Source organism: Medicago sativa, chromosome 5 (assembly GCF_051527215.1).
Source record: "Medicago sativa cultivar Bolivia chromosome 5, Bolivia_mono, whole genome shotgun sequence".
NCBI classification, from domain to species: Eukaryota; Viridiplantae; Streptophyta; class Magnoliopsida; order Fabales; family Fabaceae; genus Medicago; species Medicago sativa.
The window spans coordinates 47227356-47246726 of NC_140753.1; the positions used below are offsets into that span (position 1 = coordinate 47227356).

Sequence of the window (19371 nt, forward strand, 5' to 3'; positions counted from 1 at the left end):
ATATTTACATTGTATATGACCCGTGCGGCGGACGGTGAAAAGTCTAGTTTTGTTAAGTACGCGACAACTTAACCTAATTTTTTCCTCCACTAGTCCCTTATTAGGTTTGCAACAATTCAATCCTAAAATTTTGACTCTAAATTTGCATCATTAAATGCTAATCCTCAACCCTAAAATTTTGGCCATAAATTTGCATCATTAGTTTGTGATCATCCATGCTACCTCAACAAAAACCCAAATATTTTCTTTTTTTTTCTTTACTTATCTATGATTTTTCTCGAGGTTAGTTCCCATTAAACCTTTCTCTCTTCTTCTTTGTTGTTTTTTTCACCGCTTTCCATATAAATTCACAATCACTCCTTTTTCTTTTCATTTTTCAAATCTTTGGCAATTACTTGCTTCAATACCTCCTTCAAAAAACTCGCTTCATCTCTCGGTAATACATTTTTTATATATGCATTTCTCCGTTTTTTATTTTTTCTTCTTAATCCCTAATTTCAATTCAATTTCGCACGCACTTTTCTAAATTCTATTCGATTTTATAGAACACGAATCGTTCATCGGACTCAAAGAATCAATGACGAACTCAACATGCGGAGGCGCCGAGTCGGACCTATGCCGAGACGAGTCCGCATGCGGAGGCTATTGATGCTCTTGAAAATCTTCTCGCTCCTGCTTCTTCTTTTTCTATTTCTAACCTTTTTGTAAGTTTTCACTTCTTTCGCTGTTTATTTCCTTGAATAGTTGTTGCATTTGAAGCCTATCTTTGTCCACACCATACCTACATGTTATTTCCTGCTTCCAATTCATTTCTTTTAATTTCATGTGTATACCTAGAAAAAATTAATTTAATTAGAGTCTAATTTTTCAATAAAAAATGTATTTTACAGGGGAAACTGGTTTCTGAGTATAATTTTTAATTCATTGATTTCAGAATTTAACCAATATTGGTTTGATTTCAGATAATTTTTAATTCATTGATTTCAGAATTTAACCAATATTGGTTAAATTATTGATTTCAGAATAGATTATATAGTGACAGAAGAGAAAATTTTGACACATTTTCTGCTAACTGGTTTGCTTTCCTGATTCTTATTGGTTAAATCATTGCAGTTTTCATTTCATATTTTGATTTTGCTTATGCTTTCAAATGTTAATGATTATATGGGGTTTGAAGTGTCATGTTGCCTGCAAAAGAGTGAATATAACCTTATATTTGTGGCTACCAAAGAATGATTTGGATTCTTTCTAGAAGTTGAGTTTCAAGTTCTTTTTCCTTGCATCGCTGCCGCCTCTTGGCACTGCTTGGTTTATGTTTGTTCTCTATTTGTTGATATTGATATGTTTCTTTGCATTTATACTATTTTATCTTAATGGTTTTTTATTGATATATTTATTCTGTTTTGATCTTCATGTAGCTTTGATTCTTCCCATTTTGTTCATCTATGTTGAATTGATTCTCTCTGAAAGAGTAAGTACTTTCTCTCCTTGCTATTCAATATGTAACTAAGTTACATCTGGAGTTAAGAGAAAAAATATCTAGACTAGAAAACCATCGTTAATTATACTATTTCAATTCAGTTTTGATTTCGACTTTTAATTCATTTCTACTTTAGGTTTTAGATTGCATCATGCGCCATGTTGCAATGGATGGGAGGATCAATGGTTAAAGCTACGGCAGTGAGTTTTTTTTATCTCTATTAGTCTCTTTTGTTTTCATTCTCTTGAAGTTGATTCTCATAATTTTTTGTGTGCCCTTCTCTCTTTATGTCAATCACTAATTTATTTCTTCAATTTTTTACAGCTTTTATAATCTGTTTTTGTTCTTATTTCCTTCCTTTTTTTTCCCTCTGTTTGACAACTAAAGAGGAAAAATTAATGTGTGCCATGCTCAATTGATTTTGTTCATTTTCTAAGTAAATGCTTATGGGTTTTGTATGATGTATATTTATCATTTATTTTTGCAGTGTTTTCAACTTACTGTGTAAAATAAGTAGTCTGAACCTCCGAAATTAAAGGCTTCCTGTAGAGGTTACATAAATCAGTTTTATTTTTTTTGCCTCCAGTTTGAGATTCCCACTATTTTCTTGGTTCACTTTCAATCTATAAAAATCCTTTATTTTACTTTTGCTAAACTCCATTTTAATTGGTAGTGTTAGTTATCAACCATTGCTTGCCGGTTGTGAAAAGATATTTCTTATGTCTTTATTTGTATGTAAAACCATGCAAATTAGTCCCTTTATTGTGTGTACATATATGTTTGCAGTAGGTCTGGTGTAAATGTTCATAATCTTGGAGTTTACTTGGTAGTGTATGACATCCTCGTATGTAACAAATGATTTGGTCTCTTCATTTGTTTTTTCTGTTTTCTTATGGTGTTTTCTTATAACAATATACCTGGTGTAAATGTTCATTTGTTTTTTCTGTTTTCTTATTCGTTTACATTTGTTTTCATCCTTATAGTGTTTTACGAGTGGTGTTGGGTTCCCCAGGATTGTTTGCTAAGGTAACCGAAGAAGATAGTGTCTACTGCCAGTTTTTACTACTGCTGTTTTTCTATTTTTGCTTTGTTTGGCGATGCTGCAGCAGGTTTTCTCTGTTTTTCTTGGTGCTATTCGCCGGTGTTTTTTTTGGGTGAGGCGATTCAGCTTTGTTGGGGTTTTTAAGGCGTGTCGGTTTGGCCCATGTGGTGTTTTTTGCTGTGCCGTTTTGTTGATAGGTGGCTGCCAGGTCTGTTGGGTCAGCTAGGGAGTGATACTGGGGTATGCTTGCTCTTTGCAAGTATACCTTGGCGTCATTGCTTTGTCGCATATTGGGAGGTTTGGAGTTTTTTCCGGGGTTTGGGTGTTCCGTATATTTGCGGCACCTTTTTGTATATTTTTTAGTTTTTTCAGCGAGTTTTTTGTGCGTCTTGCACATACTCGACGAGAATAGTATTTGCTATTTCATTATAGTTAACCACATTCGACAAATAGAACTAACGATACAAACTCCACAAGCCTAAATATGACTTAGATATTGTGTCCTTAGGCCTCTAATTATAAGCTCATTTTGATGATAATTCCCTGCTTAATTTACTATATAGATTTTATTTCAAAAACAATGATCCCTTAATAGTAATACAAAGAAAGACTAGAAGATATTGGTCACTATTGAGGAAAATGAAGATATAGACGTAACATTAACATTAAATGTAGTTTATAAAAGAAATATTTCAAAATGTTTTGTAGTTAATTATTAATATGTATAAAATTTTCATTATAATAGTAAAAGTTGTGATAAACTTATTGTGTTCCATATATCAATACATTTGATTGTCTCATTGCTAACGTAATTCAAATATCATATAATATAATTTAAGCGTTTCTTTAGCAATAACCTAATATGTTAATAATCTATCAAAAAACATAACTTAATATGTTAATAAAATATTTGTTAGCATTTATTCGTTAAAAAAATATGAGTCATCAACTCAAATAGACCCGTACGATAGCACGGGTCAAGAGTCTAGTTTATAAGAAAGCTAGACAAGCACTTAATCCAGGATTTCTAGTAGTGGCACCATATGTATTACAATTGTTCCATTTAGGTAAAGGAGGTTGCCATATTATTTCTTTTATTATAGCACGCTTAGTATATTTAATGTTAAAATTTAGAGCCTTCAAAATCACATTTTTTTTATTAATGAGTTAGAAATCAGGCTAGTATTGTTGGCAATCAGAGGGGCTGTTGTGAAAGGAACATATGTTTATTGAAAACGTAGGATTGATGCTTACATTTGAAAATCTTTTACGGTTCGTTTGGTGCGCATGATAAGGAAACATGATATGATTAGAACATCATATTACGACTCAATCTGTTGTTTGGTGCACCGACATGAAAGCATAAGTTTAACCTACTTTTACTCTTATCTTATTCCCCCTTTGTTATTTTAATTCTTAGTTTTTGGTGGGTTACCAACGTGATATATAAGCTTATCAACACACATGCAAATGCTTTGTATCCTTATTCAACAACCGAAAATAGAAAAGGACTTAAACAAACAAATTATGTAAACAAAGATCTTAAACAAGGTACAAAAGTTTGTTGTAGATTACTTAAATCAGATACATAGATTCATAACCAAACAAATTACATAGCTTCACATCAAGAATTGGGTGAAAAATAGGTTTAGAGAGCAAAATAACGTAACCGACCATTTTGCTAAATCTCCTGTCATATAGAACAGTCCTCCAAGAAAAAAACTTTGAGACGTATCTACCAAACTTATATATTAGGGATAAAAACATAGGCCTATCCATATGGACCCACCAAATCCATTCCAAATACGGTTGGTTGCACGTTAAAATAGTTTCCACTTGGAACCCTAATGTCTCAACAACATAAAATAGGGTTCAAAGTTAAAACTCAATCCTTCGCCGGTGCTACTCAACTCACTTGATCCATTCCTTCAAATTCAATGTATATGCATATGTATGTATATATCCCTTCAAATCTCCACTTTTTCTCTTCATTCATATTGCTTCTATTATTTAATTTTATTAATTATATTAACATGTCTTCCTTTAATCTTTGCGGCTAAATAGTTGTCTACAATCTCCACCTCTTGGAACAGTTCTACAATGTCCATTGTCGTTTGTCAATGATATTTCTTGGAGTGTGATTTCCTTGATTAATGAGGTATGTTATGTTGCAAATTTACAATATTTCAATGATATATTATCGGCCTTTTGAAGCAATCAAAATACATGATTTTACTAGTGTAGGAATTAAAATTCCAATAAATTGGACTATTAATTTATGTGTATTACTAAAAATAACATTCATAGGTTAACCTTGGAAGAAAACGTAATCTCCTTAACCCTTGTAAGTAAATTAATACATTTGCGAATTCACATGGTAATTAAATTAACTGACCTGAATTTTCGATTTTTGGCTGAAAATGACACTCGTTTTTATAAGTCTTAGAAGATCTATACAAAAAAATTATCAACTTCTTTACAAATATGAATTATAAATCCACAGACTTTAGAAGAGAAATGGTAGCTAGCATTCTTCCACTCTTTTGAATTAGAAGAAATTAACATAAATACAAGTTTTCCAATTTCAAAGTCTCATCACTTTACTCTGGATAATTTTCTTAGGTAACCTTTGTTGGAACAAAATGTGTTTAACAATGAACCTTAAAGAGTTTTGATGATAACAAGGTATTAAAAATTGTAAATTGGACTAGCTAATATTTGTTCAAGTGTACAGGACCATAATTAAAAAGTTACATCATCATTGACTCGAATGAGCAAATAAAGAGCAAAGGAAACAACAAAGTTTGAAGCTTGGACGCTCTGAAGGCAACTTGCTACCGAAGAGAAAAAGCGCTCTGAAGTTTAGTCGCTTCGAAGTAAGAATAGTGCTTCGAAGACAAGAGGTCCAGAAGTCGTATCATCGAAGCCGTATCATCGTAAGCCGTATCATTAGAAGCCGCATCATCGTAAGCCGCAGAAGCCGCCTCATCGAAGCTATTTCACCGTAAGCCGAATATCAACCGGATTTGCAAAGATTCAAGAATTGAAGAATCATCACCGCAAAAGCTATCTATTGGATTCGAAAACGCAACAAAGGATTAGTGGAATTTTGCAACGGTCATTTCAAAGGTGTTTGAAGGCATGTGCTTGCAATTTGGACGAAAGCGTTGACATTTGTACGAATTGTACAACCACGTTCTCCACTACTCTGTTTTGTGTCCACGCTACAAGACAAGAAAACAAATCAGAATACGGCTTCGTCTGCATAGATGTTCCTTTGGATAAGGAATGGATTTCAAATTAGTTCTTCATAGGACAACAACCAAATCGGGCAAAAGATCAAAGGTGAAAGATCAAGCTTCAACAACGACTCTTTGCCGTGCGGCAATTTCACAACGTCTCTTTCACACCTCTATATAAAGGAGTGAAGACCTAGATATTTGGTAATGCCGAACAACGGACTCTCAATATTTTTACAAGTGCCAAATCTCTCGCCGAAATTGTTCCGCATTCACTTAGAATTTCGTGTCTCAAAGTCATATCTTAGAAATTCTTAAGTCCATCGAGTCCGTATCCGATTTACATTGTGAGCACCTCTCGATTGTATATCAAGTGTTCAACCTTAAACAATTTTCTCGTGTAATTTTGTTTAGTTAGGAAGTCTCTTGCAGTTGTGCTTCGAGCAGGAAGTCTCTTGATTGTGTTCTTGAAGAAAGGAAGTATCTAGCTTGTGTGCTTGAGCAAAGGAAGTCTCTTGCTTCGTGTGCTTCGAGCAATTGTAATCGAGATATTACTCTTAGTGAAATCTCCTTGGAAGTGCAAGGGGGACCGGACTACTTCCGGATTGTGGAAGGAACCAAGATAATTGCTTGGTGTCGTTCTTCTTCTCTCTCTCGTTTTATTCCGCTGCATTTAGATTCGATTATCACTTCGAAGCCGTCTCACTTAGCTTCGATCGTTGTGTTCGCTTTTAGGAGAAACGAAGAATTTTTCAAAACACAATTCAACCCCCCTTCTTGTGTTTTTCTCACCTTCAATTGGTATCTAGAGCCTTGGTCTGTTGTGTTACACTTAACCGGTGCAACAGTCAAAGATCCGAGAAAAACATGTCTACTCCTCCTCCTACCGGTTCTAGTGATACTAGCTATAAAAATGTCTCTCATGATTATAGTGATAGTAAGAAATCCAAAGTGTTGGAAAGATTCCAAAATTCAATGGAGATCTTGTCAAGAATTCTCTTGGTGGAAGACCAACTTTTACGATTACATCATGAGCCTAGATGAAGAATTATGGGATATTCTCGGAAGATGGTGTTGGTGATTTAGTCCTTGATGAAGAAGGAGCTGCTGTGGATAGAAAGAAACATACTCCAACCGAGGAAACTCTACAAGAAGCATCATATTATCAGAGGAGCCCTTGTCACTGCCATACCCAAAGCGGGAATACATGAAGATGAGTGACAAATCCACTCGCTAAAGCTATGTTTGCTTCTCTCTCGTTCAAATTATGAAGGGAGCAAAAAGGTCAAAGAAGCAAAGGCTCTCCGCTTGTACATCATTATGAGTTATTCAAGATGAAGGATGATGAAACTATTGAGGAGATGTACTCAAGGTTTCAAACCTTAGTCTCTGGGCTACAGATTCCGAAGAAGAGCTATGTTGCTTCGATCATGTAAGCAAGATACTCGAAGCTTACCTTCCGTGTGGAGACCAAAGGTGACCGCCATTGAGGAAGCTAAAGATTTAAACACTTTAAGTGTCGAAGATCTTGTTAGTTCTCTCAAAGTTCATGAGTTAAGTCTTAATGAACATGAGTCCACTAAGAAGAGTAAATCAATAGCTCTTCCATCCAAAGGCAAGTCATCAAAAGCTCTCAAAGTGGTTGAATCTGAAGAGGAAGAACGGTCAAGTTCGGATTCGAACCGGATGCCGCCGAAATGGCCATGCTCTCAAACAGACTTCCGCATCCGGCCAAGAAGAACAGAAAGTTTCTTGCCGAAGGGGTAACTCCGAAGCTCAAGGAAAGAAGATCGAAGGGATGCTTCAACCGCAAGAAGCCCTGGACACTTCATTGCCGAATGCCCCGATCTTCAAAGAGAAAAGTCAAAGGACAAGTCAAAGAGGTCTACATTCAAACCAAGCAAATTCAAGAAGCAGATTAAGCAGAGTTTAATGGCAACACAGGATGATTTGGGAAGTGAATGCGGATCCGATAAAGTGGAAGCCGATGAAGATGCAAAGGTAGCTGTTGGGTTGGTAGCAACAACAACTTCGGAAAATTTGGATCGATTCGACTCGTAAGATGAAAACGAGGTATATTCCAAAATTCCCGAGAGATGAACTTGTTGAGTCACTTAAAGAACTCCTTACACATTTTGAAGTAAGAACCAATGAGTTGAAGGATTTAAAAGAAAAATATGCTGATTTGGTAAAACAAGAGAAAATCAACTCTATTGGATCCGAAAGCTTCGAACAAGGACTTAGGGGCTTTGACTTCATGTGTAAAACGTATGAAGATCGGCAGTTCTTATGTCGGAAGTTACAAGATAAGTGTAATGAAAAATCTTTAAGTAACCATGAAATTGCTCTGGAAGATTTTATTATATTCGGCATTGACGAAGCGAGTGGCTTCTATGATTTATAGCATTTACAAGAACAATGGCAGAGGAATTGGTTTTCCGAAGTGAAACTTGAGAAAACCAACCTAAAAATCTTGTTGTGAATGCATCAAGGAAGGTACGAAAACCATTTTTGTACCGAAGGGGCCGAGTTGGAAACTTGTTGTTCAATTAGAACCTGAAGCTTCTAGTTCTAAGGCTAAGATTACTTCAAAGCCAAAGAACTCTAAGTCAAAGGCTATGATCAAATCCGATTCCAAGATTTCAAAGGTAAGGATCCTGAAAAGATCAGTAACCTATTCCTCAGCAGTACGAGTGAAACCAAAATCCGAGGTCTCAAGTCTAAGTTTCGAAGAAGACGATTACCGCTTCGAAGTACCAAAACCTAAGGTGATGGTTAATCGAAGCAACCCAACTCACAAAGACAAGGTACAAGAAGTGAAGAGTAAAGCCTTAAGTACTAACCTTCCAGGACCCATAGGACAATGGGTACCTAAATCTAAAAATGTCAATGATGCAGGTATGTCTAAGAGCAAAGTGCTAAAGCAAAGATCATGGTACCTAGACAACGGTTGCTCAAGACACATGACAAATGAGACAAGTCCATGTTCCTCAGCCTAACAATGAAAGAGGGAGGAAATGTGAAGTTTGGAGGCAACCAGACAGGCAAGATCATAGGTACGGGAACTATTGGTAATTCCTCTACCTCAATTAATAATGTATGGTTGGTAGATGGTCTTGAACATAACCTTTTGAGCATTAGTCAATTTTGTGATAATGGTTATGATGTGCTTTTTGAAAAACCCAACCGTACAAGAATCAACAAGGAAGACAAATCCATTGTGTTCAAGGGAAAAAGAGTTGACAATGTCTATAAAATCAATTTTTCCGAACCGGTGATCAAAAGGTGATTTGCCTACTATCGCTGAATGATAAGAAATGGATGTGGCACGAAGGCCGGGACATGCTAACTGGAGGTTAATCTCTAAGCTTAGTAAGTTACAACTTGTGAAAGGGCTACCAGACATTGACTATCATTCAGATGCACTCGTGGTGCATGTCGGAGAGGGAAAATTATGAAATCATCTTTTAAAACCAAAGACATTGTTTCAACCTCAAGACCTTTAGAATTACTCCATATTGATTTATTTGGACCAGTGAGTACTGCATCCTTATATGGAAGTAAATATGGATTAGTCATTGTTGATGATTACGACGGATGGACTTGGGTGAAATTCCCGAAAAGTAAGGATTATGCATATGAGGTATTCGGTAACTTACGCACACAAATTCAAACCGAAAAAGAGTCAAAGATTTTGAAAATCGAAGTGATCATGGTGGAGAATTTGAAAATGAGCCATTTGAAGATTTTTGTGAAAAACATGGAATTATCCATGAATTCTCTTCTTCCTAGAACTCCACAACAAAATGGGGTTGTAGAGAGAAGGAATAGAACTTTACAAGAAATGGCCGTAACCATGATCAATGAAAACAATTTGGCTAAACATTTTTAAGTGTAAGGAAGTGAATACAAAGCATGTTATGTTCAAAACAGGATCTATATTAGACCTATTTTGGAGAAAACCGCATATGAACTCTTTAAAGGAAGAAAACCCAATATCTCTTACTTTCATCAATTTGGATGTACATGTTACATTCTGAACAACAAGATCTACCTAAAGAAATTTGATGCCAAGGCCCAAAGAGGAATCTTCTTAGGTTACTCGAAAGGTCAAAGGCATACAGAGTGTATAATTCGTAGACACTCTGTGTTGAAGAATCTATGCACGTTAGATTTGATGACAAAGAGCTTGAAGATAAAACTTCAAAGCAAGATGAAAGTTTCGCAGAGATACAGGTTCTGAAGTTACTCCTAACACGATCGGATAGCCGAATCCGAAGATAGTCCGGAAAGTGAACCCACATCGAAGCGCAAGATGAAGCCGCTTCGATGAAGCACAAGATGGCTCACATCAAAGCGCATCCTCCCAAACACATTCAAACACAAGTCTTCACATCCCGAGGAGCTAATCATTGGAAACAAAGATAATCCAAGAAGAACAAGATCACATTTCAGACAAGTAGAGTCAATGATTGGACTAATCTCAATGATTGAACCTACAACAATTGATGAAGCACTTTCGATGATGGATGGATCCTAGCTATGCAAGAAGAGTTGAATCAATTTCAAAGAAATGATGTGTGGGATCCGGTACCCAAACCTCAAAGACAAGAACATTATTGGAACAAAATGGGTATTCGTAAACAAGCTGAATGAGCAAGGTGAAGTAACAAGAAACAAAGCCGGGCTTGTTGCACAAGGGTATAGTCAACAAGAAGGCATTGATTACACCGAAACGTTTGCTCCAGTTGCAAGATTGGAAGCAATCAGTTACTTCTTTCCTATGCGATTAATCATGGCATAATATTATATCAAATGGATGTCAAGAGTGCATTTCTAAATGATGTCATAGAAGAAGAAGTGTATGTCAAGCAACCTCCTGGATTTGAGGATATTAAATATCCCGACCATGTTTTTAAACCGAAGAAATCACTATATGGTTTGAAACAAGCTCCCAGAGCTTGGTATGATAGACTAAGTAATTTCTTAATCAAGAATGATTTTAAAAGAGGACAAGTTGATACAACACTCTTCGAAGGACCCTTGGGAAAGATATTCTTGTTGTGCAAATATATGTTGATGATATAATATTTGGTTCTACTAATGCATCTCTTTGCAAGGAATTTTCGAGTTAATGCGGGATGAATTTGAAATGAGCATGATGGGAGAGCTGAAGTTCTTCCCGGGCATTCAAATTAATCAATGCAAATATGGAGTCTATGTTCATCAATCTAAGTATACAAAGGAGCTTCGAAGAAGTTCCACTTGAAGATTGTAAAGTGATGAACACTCCAATGCGCCCTACGTGCACCTTAATTAAAGAAGATGAAGGAGCTAAAGTTGACCAGAATTGCCTGTTTAGAGGTATGATTGGTTCTTTGTTATACCTCACCGCATCTAGGCCGTATATTTTATTCGAGTGTATGCTTGTGTGCAAGATTCCAATCAGATCCTAGAGAATCTCATATGCATCGCCTTGTCAAGAGAATCTTCGGGTATTTGAAAGGAACAACTAATCTTGGACTCCTTTATAAGAAATCCTTAGATTATAAGCTAATTAGATTCTGTGATGCCGATTATGCTTGGTGATAGGATTGAAAGAAAGTCAACCAAAGTGGCAATTGTCAATTTCTCGGGTGATAATCTTATATCCTGGGCTAGCAAAAGACAAACAACTATTGCTATGTCTACAAAGCGAGAATACATTTCGAGCTGCAAGTTGTTGTACACAACTACTTTGGATGAAACATCAGTTGGAAGACTATCGTATAACCGCTAACGGTATTCCCATTTATTGTGATAATATCGTCGCTATATGTTTGTCTAAATATCCAATTTTGCATTCAAGAGCTAAGCACATTGAAATCAAACACCATTTTGTCGTAGATTATGTTCAAAAAGGAATTTTAGATATACAATTCATTGATACCGAAAATCAATGGGCTGATATATTTACTAAGCCTTTAACTCGTTGAAAGATTTGATTTTATAAAGAAAAATTTGAACATGCACTTTGTATCCGATTAAATGCTTGCTTGCTCCCGAATAGGATTTTAGGTTCGAAGTCGGTTCGGAAGCGTAGTCCATCGTAAGCTCTTTATTGAGGTTCCGAGGAAAACTCGCTTCGATAATAACGACGTCGGCATTCGAAGTCCGAAGCTGGATTTGTTGCTTCCGAATAGTTGAATTAGTGGAAACGTTGGGAGTTACTTTTTAAAGTAACTTCGGCCCACTAACTTGGTAGTTACTCGTGAACTTCGACGTGGCCCGTATGTGTTGGTGTATAACTAAAAGGGCAATGATGATTTAATAGCTTTGAAAGTACTTTTCACGCGCCCCCAATTTTGTCATTAATGTTATGTTTGTTTGTCTCTTTTGAATTGCAATCGTTTTACTTTTAACACTTTGTCAATTCACACACTACTCACTCACAACAAACATATTTGCTTTCAAACCTCTTGCGAAGTAAGCGCATTCTCTCAACCCTAGAACCACTAAAATCTTCATCTTCTTCAAATCTTCTTCAATCATCAAATGGCATCATCAAGTTCGCAACGAGAAGGTTCAATATCTACTTCACGAATGGTCCCCGAATATGACTACGAGAGGAAGAAGCATGAAATTGGAAGAATGGGATTTACAAGTTCGAGATAGAGAATCCGGTGGATTTTTATTCTCGGCTTTTCATAAGTGTTGGATCGGAATCTACTATGAAGAGCAAGGACTCATGCATTATTTCAAAATGTTGAATGGACCAACATATGAAGCTCGGTTAGACACTTCGGGTAAGAGCAAAATTTTACAACAGAGCGGCATCCCTAGTGAGGAAAGTCGATGGTGTTAATGTATCCCGAATTAGAAGGGAAGACAAGAGAAGAAATGGGTCTTGCGCCGTTTGTTGAAGATGAAATCGAGATCAAGTATCTGCGGTATTCCGGTAAGAATTACTCAATGGCGAGATAGAAGTTGTTCTTAAGATTGAAGCGTCCGGATATTACTACGGAATTGATCTTTCAAGTGCTTCGCCGAACAACGCATTTGGAAAGAAAGAGCTAACTTGGTTATATACAATTCGAGAAGGAGAAGAAATATGCCGAGATTAAACATGGAAACTAAGATGCTTCGAAGATTCGCGAATGAGGATTTGTTTCCATGTGGTGATAATGAGAAACCAAATTTGGCTCGAAGGTCTTTCTCCGACTCCTCATCAAGAAGGAAAAGGTGAACGTGCCCAAATACATGTTCAAGTACTTGGTAGAGTGTCCGAAACAGAAGTCACCAAGGATAAACCAAGGCCCCGGGTTCCTTATGGAAGACTCTTATCGTAGATATTCTATCAAGGAGGTGTCTTGGACAATTTAAGCGAACTCAAGGCTACACAGACATCGGATGCCGGATACAAAGACCGGATCATTCATAAATGCTCAAACTCTCAAGAATATGAAGCCGATCGGCAAGGTCACCAAACTTAGAACCGATCTAAGTGAATCTCATGTCTTGTTCGATCTTATGAGGGATTTTCCACCCATCCGCAAACAGGATCCTATTGAAGTACATATGAGGTACATCAAGGAACACTATGTGGCAACCAAAGAGGTCATCGGGTTGGATGAGGTACCCGAGGAAATGTATGGTGGTACCGTGCCTCTAGCAAAGGCGAGAAGAGCTAAGAGGAAAATGACCAAAGAAGAGTATCCGAAGGTTGAAGAATCCGCTAAGAAGGCAAGACACGCTTCGACAAGCTTAAGATTGGTGGTTCCGCAATGCCATCAATTGAAGAGGTAGCCGAAGACAACAACTCTTGTGTAGTCCTAAGTTTTGGTATTGCTCCCGTACAACCAGCTATACCAAAGAGGAAGAGGAAGCCACCTTGAGGAGGACCAAGGATTTTCCTCATATCACCATGACGGCCGAAGCCGCTTTCCGATTTGGAGTTAAAGGACTTACAAGGAAAGAAGGCAGAAAGCCGAAAAAGTATTGGAAATTGCCGCCGAGCTACAAGAGTCCGTAGTTTCGTGGCCAAGCAACCGATGCCGATGACGGTGAGTCCGCAAAGAGGATTCGATCCCGAACCGAGAAAAGGTAATTAATATATCATTAGATTCCGCATCCTCATCATTATCGCAGTTCCGATGATTCCGATGATGATATACCCTTAGCTCAACTTTTTCAAAAACCGGTAAAAAGCCATTCAACATCAACCAAGACCAACACAGAGCCTCTCACCAAGCTCGTATGAACCGGCTTGGTCATATAATCAATGAGAAGTTGGCTGAAATGGCCGAGCAGAGAGAGAGTTATTAGTGGAATCCTTCGCCATCACCCTCAACCTCTCAATATTCCACCTCTCAACATGGTCTTACTCGAGAAAATGTTGAATCCACCTCGAAAAAGCCTGCGAGACAACTCCGGAAAGCTTCGATAAAGTTGTTTCGAGAAAACCCCCATCAACAAACACCTGAACCACATAAACCCACAACACCCCCACAATCACCATTAGCATCCATTGACCCCCAACTCAACAATCAAACAACAACTTCACCACAACAATCACCAACCGAAACCGAAACCGACTTTCAACATTTACCCGAACACTCCCCGAACCAACTCCCATGGATATTGACAACTCTCAAGTCAATGTCCAAGACCTAACCTCTACCGCACACATTGCTTCGACCGGCCATCAACCTCAACCCCAACACAAACACACATTACCATTCCAAGCTCCTAACCCCGTTCGGGACCTTACTCACAATGATTCTGATCTTGAAACCCTTGAACAACCACCCACAAACATCCCGGAATCTCGGATATATTAACGCCGAGCTTCTCACAATCCTAAGTCAAATGCATAATCCGGTGGATCAAAGAAGGTCAATTGATCTCACCAAAGTGCATATGAAGATTCCCGGGCATCACTTCGAACCGGCGGTGAGCTTATTGAAGACATAAAGGCTAAGTGCATCGTAGTCAAGCAAGCTTCAGTAAGGCTTATGGAAAAATCCGAATCGAGTCTCGCAGTTAGAAATCCTACACCGCTCCCGGCAAACCAGCCCTTCTTCTTAGAAATGGACTACTTGACCGAGAAGCAAGGTTGTGTAAGCTTCGAAGAAACAGATGGCACAGCCAGCGAAGAGGCTAGAGAAAGGGAACAGGCTCTTCTCCAAAGGCAACAATTTCTTGAAGAACAGCTTGCGAAGAAAATTGAAGAAATGGAGAAGATGAAGAAACAACAACAAACCAACTCTTAGTTGCACACCTTAGTGTTATCTTTTGTTTGTTGTTTGTTTTAAATTCTTAGTCCTTGCTTCGAAACCATCTTGTTTTATTTCTCTATGCTTCGAATGCTTAATGGTTCCGATCGCTTAAGCCGCTTCGATTTATGTATAATGCCGGATATTCTTGTTCATATACATTGCTCTGATTAACTTAGTTATTTTCCTATTATACTCTCTTCATGTTTGAGTTTTTCTCAAATCTTTTTGTCTTTTATGCTTATTTTTTTCAATTTTTTTGATAATGACAAAAGGGGGAGTATATGTGACAAGTATTTAAAAGCTCGAGCCCCATTAATGGCATTTGAAATTTTTGAAAAACTTCTATCATTTTTTACCTTATTGGTATAAGCTATGAACAAAAGAAGGAGTATCAAAATTCAAGTAAAATTAATTGAACCATTCTTCTTATCTATAAGTTAATTCTTTCAATGATTCATTTTTTAAAGCTCGATAATTTTATTGTGCGAAAAATGAATTTAATTAACTCTGGATAGAACTTAGGGGAGCTTACAAACCTCACCTTAAAGACTATCGTACTCAAAGGGGGAGTTTGAGCTTACAAACCTCAGATTACGAGCTTACAAACCTCGTAACCCCAAAGTCAACTTGTTAATTAGATTAACAACAATTGATCAATTTTTTAAATACTTTTGTTTGTCATCATCAAAAAGGGGGAGATTGTTGGAACAAAATGTGTTTAACAATGAACCTTAAAGAGTTTTGATGATAACAAGGTATTAAAAATTGTAAATTGGACTAGCGAATATTTGTTCAAGTGTACATGACCATAATTAAAAAGTTACATCATCATTGGTTCTGAATGAGCAAATAAAGAGCAAAGGAAACAACAAAGTTTGAAGCTTGGACGCTCCTCGAAGGCAACTTGCACGAAGAGAAAAAGCGCTCCCGAAGTTTAGTCGCTTCGAAGTAAGAATAGTGCTCTGAAGAATAGTGCTCCCGAAGACAAAGAGGTCCAGTCGTATCATCGAAGTCGTATCATCGTAAGCCGCATCATCGAAGCTCATCGAAGCTGCTCATCGAAGCTATTTCACCGTAAGTCGAATATCAACCGGATTTGCAAAGATTCAAGAATTGAAGAATCATCACTCGCAAAGTCGCCTATTGGATTCAAAACGCAACAAAGGATTAGTGGAATTTTGCAACGGTCATTTCAAAGGTGTTTGAAGGCATGTGCTTGCAATTTGGACGAAAGCGTTGACATTTGTACGAATTGTACAACCACGTTCTCCACTACTCGTTTTGTGTCCACGCTACAAGACAAGAAAACAGCTTCCGAGAATACGGCTTCGCCTGCATAGATGTTCCTTTGGATAAGGAATGGATTTCAAATTAGTTCTTCATAGGACAACAACCAAATCGTGCAAAAGATCAAAGGTGAAAGATCAAGCTTCAACAACGACTCTTTCATTGCCGGCAATTTCACAACGTCTCTTTCACACCTCTATATAAAGGAGTGAAGACCTAGAGATTTGGTAATGCTGAACAAATCGACTCTCAATATTTTTACAAGTGCCAAATCTCTCTGAAATTGTTCTCGCATTCACTTAGAATTTACGTGTCTCAAAGTCATATCTTAGAAATTCTTAAGTCCATCGAGTCCGTATCCGATTTACATTGTGAGCACCTCTGATTGTATATCAAGTGTTCAACCTTAAACAATTTTCTCGTGTAATTTTGTTTAGTTAGGAAGTTGTGCTTCGAGCGAAGTCTCTTGATTGTGTTCTTGAGCAAAGGAAGTCTCTAGCTTGTGTGCTTCGAGCAAAGGAAGTCTTTGCTTGTGTGCTTCGAGCAATTGTAATCGATATTACTCTTAGTGAAATCTCCTTGGAAGTGCAAGGGGGACCGGACTACTTCCGGATTGTGGAAGGAACCAATATAATTGCTTTGTGTCGTTCTTCTTCTCTCTCTCGTTTTATTCCGCCGCATTTAGATTCGATTATCACTTCAAGCCGTCTCACTTAGCTTCGATCGGTGTGTTCGCTTTTAGGAGAAACGAAGCATTTTTCAAAACACAATTCAACCCCCTTCTTGTGTTTTTCTCACCTTCAACCTTAATGGAACAAAGGACTAGGACGGCGAAAATACAAGAATATTTATATGGCTTAAATATGCGATTCGTCCCCGCAAATAGGGGTCGCTTAAAATTTTGTCCACTGCAATCGCTAATCCTTTTTTTTTTTTACCCCCGCAAAGTTTAATCAGCTTAAAAATTCGTCCTTTGACCCGGTTAATCACCGCCACGTCGGCAATTTACCAAAAATGGCATGGGAATTGACGAAAATACCCCCGGCTTATTTTTTTCCTTAAAAAATTTAAAAAAAATCTGAAAAAATAATTAAAAATTTCGGACAAAAAAATGTTAAAATTAAAACTGAAATTTTTCGGAGAAAAATTGTAAAAAAAAATTCGGGAAAAATCTGGAAAAAAAAAAATTTGAAGGAAAAAAATAAGCCAGGGGTATTTTCGTCAATTCCCATGCCATTTTTGGTAAATTGCTGACGTGGCAGTGATTAACTGGGTCAAAGGACGAATTTTTAACTGATTAAACTTTGCAGAGGCAAAAAAAGGATTAGCGATTGCGGGGACGAAATTTTAAGCGACCCCTATTTGCGGGGACGAATAACATATTTAAGCCTATTTATATTGTCAAGTAGCATCGAGCAGCATACCGAATCAACTTCATTATCTTGACTTGAGGCTGGCGAATGAGCACACAACCAATGCAGCTGTGCGCCTTCAACAACCAACTGCAGAACTTGTTCTTGCCATGTGCTTCCAGCTTCTATGGTTGCAAAATCACTTGTTCACAACAGTTTGCGACCTTGGAAAGTTATTCTACAAATAATTACAGATAGAGACACATGCAAGTTTGGCTTTCATTGCAGTTTTTTTCACATATTAAAACAATACTAAAAGATATTTTTTGGACTGTAGTTTCCTTGATTAATGAGGTTAGGCCACACTAATTTTATATTCATCGTCCACCTTGTGTAAATAATTAATTTTTCAGCTATTAAATTTCTTTTGGATCAACTTGTGTAAATAATTACTAAGTACTAATTACTAATCTTTTTTATAGGACGTCCACCTTTTCTTGATCTGTTTTCGATATGTTCTACATTTTCTATTCTTGATTTGTTTGTCGGAGAAGAATGTGGAGACCGTGCTTGACAAGCCACAAAGTAGTAACATTAACACTGCTATGGAGAATATGGAGATGGACACCCGATTTTATTGCTCGGTGTCATTCAAAACTCCAATAAAAAATCATGAGTACGGTAATTATTTGCACATAAACAAGAAATGCAGAAAATGTTGAGCTTGTTGATAGTGTAATGGCTGCTCAATGCTCATGCTTTATGAACTATGTATTTTTTATACTGCTGTAAAAATTACTGCCTAATATTTAAAGATTTTGGATACCCACATTTACTTAAGATAGTATGTCAGGTTTGATTTATTCATGTAATGTGGTACATAGATGAAGAAGTTGTTGAATGTAATCTCTATGTTGGCTAGTATTAATTAATGTTATCATCACACATAAAGTGCCATATTAAGTGCATATGGTCCTTTCAATACTTTTATGAGCATAGGTGGTGTGTTAGATTTGGTTTCACTAAGATGGATTTGCAAGATAATGGCCCTTCCAACTCTTTGTCTTATGATCATGTTTTTTTGTTTCCTCTTTTAATTTGTCTTGATTTCACTCATAGTATCCCTCATGACTTTCGGCTATGTGTCAGACTGCGGTAATACAAAAATCAGCACAACATTTGTTTTTGGATTGTCATTTTTTTGGGTTCTGTTTGGTACCTTGTTTGCAATCGGCTTGGTTTTTCTTCGGTTGATCCTTTTGCTATTATGGATCAAGTTGTTCACTTCCACGTGCTTCTAAATTGCGGCGCTCTCTTATGCTTTCAATATGGTTGTCTTGCGTTTGGACAATTTGAAAAGGAAAGGAACAATAGGATTTTTAATCACAAAGAAAGCACAACTCTTCTATTTTTCTGGATCATATTAAGATACTTACTTTTTAGTGGATGAAGGCAACTCGCACTAGTATTGCTTTTAGTTATCATAACTGGTGGCTTAGTCCTCTTGAGTGCTCGGGCATGCCTTGTGCCTTTTGCTTCAGACTACTATGTTATTGTAACTTTTGTTTTCTTCTCTGGCATGCCTTGTGCCAATTATTTGGTTTGTTAAAATAAATTCCTTCCCTCCTATGTTGAATAATATGTTAATATATCCATTCCTTAAGGTTGATATGGGTAGGGTAGGGAGTAAAAACAGATAATATAATATTTACAT

At 37.1% G+C, this 19371-nt stretch overlaps 1 long non-coding RNA gene across 1 annotated transcript; it reads left to right on the forward strand.

Annotated features, from left to right (window-relative positions):
• Positions 1-550: 550 nt before the first annotated feature.
• LOC146922498 (uncharacterized) lies at positions 551-2981 on the forward strand. The gene is made up of 4 exons (XR_015010855.1): positions 551-704; positions 1419-1471; positions 1617-1680; positions 2464-2981. It is a non-coding gene; the product is annotated as an uncharacterized LOC146922498 (long non-coding RNA).
• The last annotated feature ends 16390 nt before the right edge of the window (positions 2982-19371 follow it).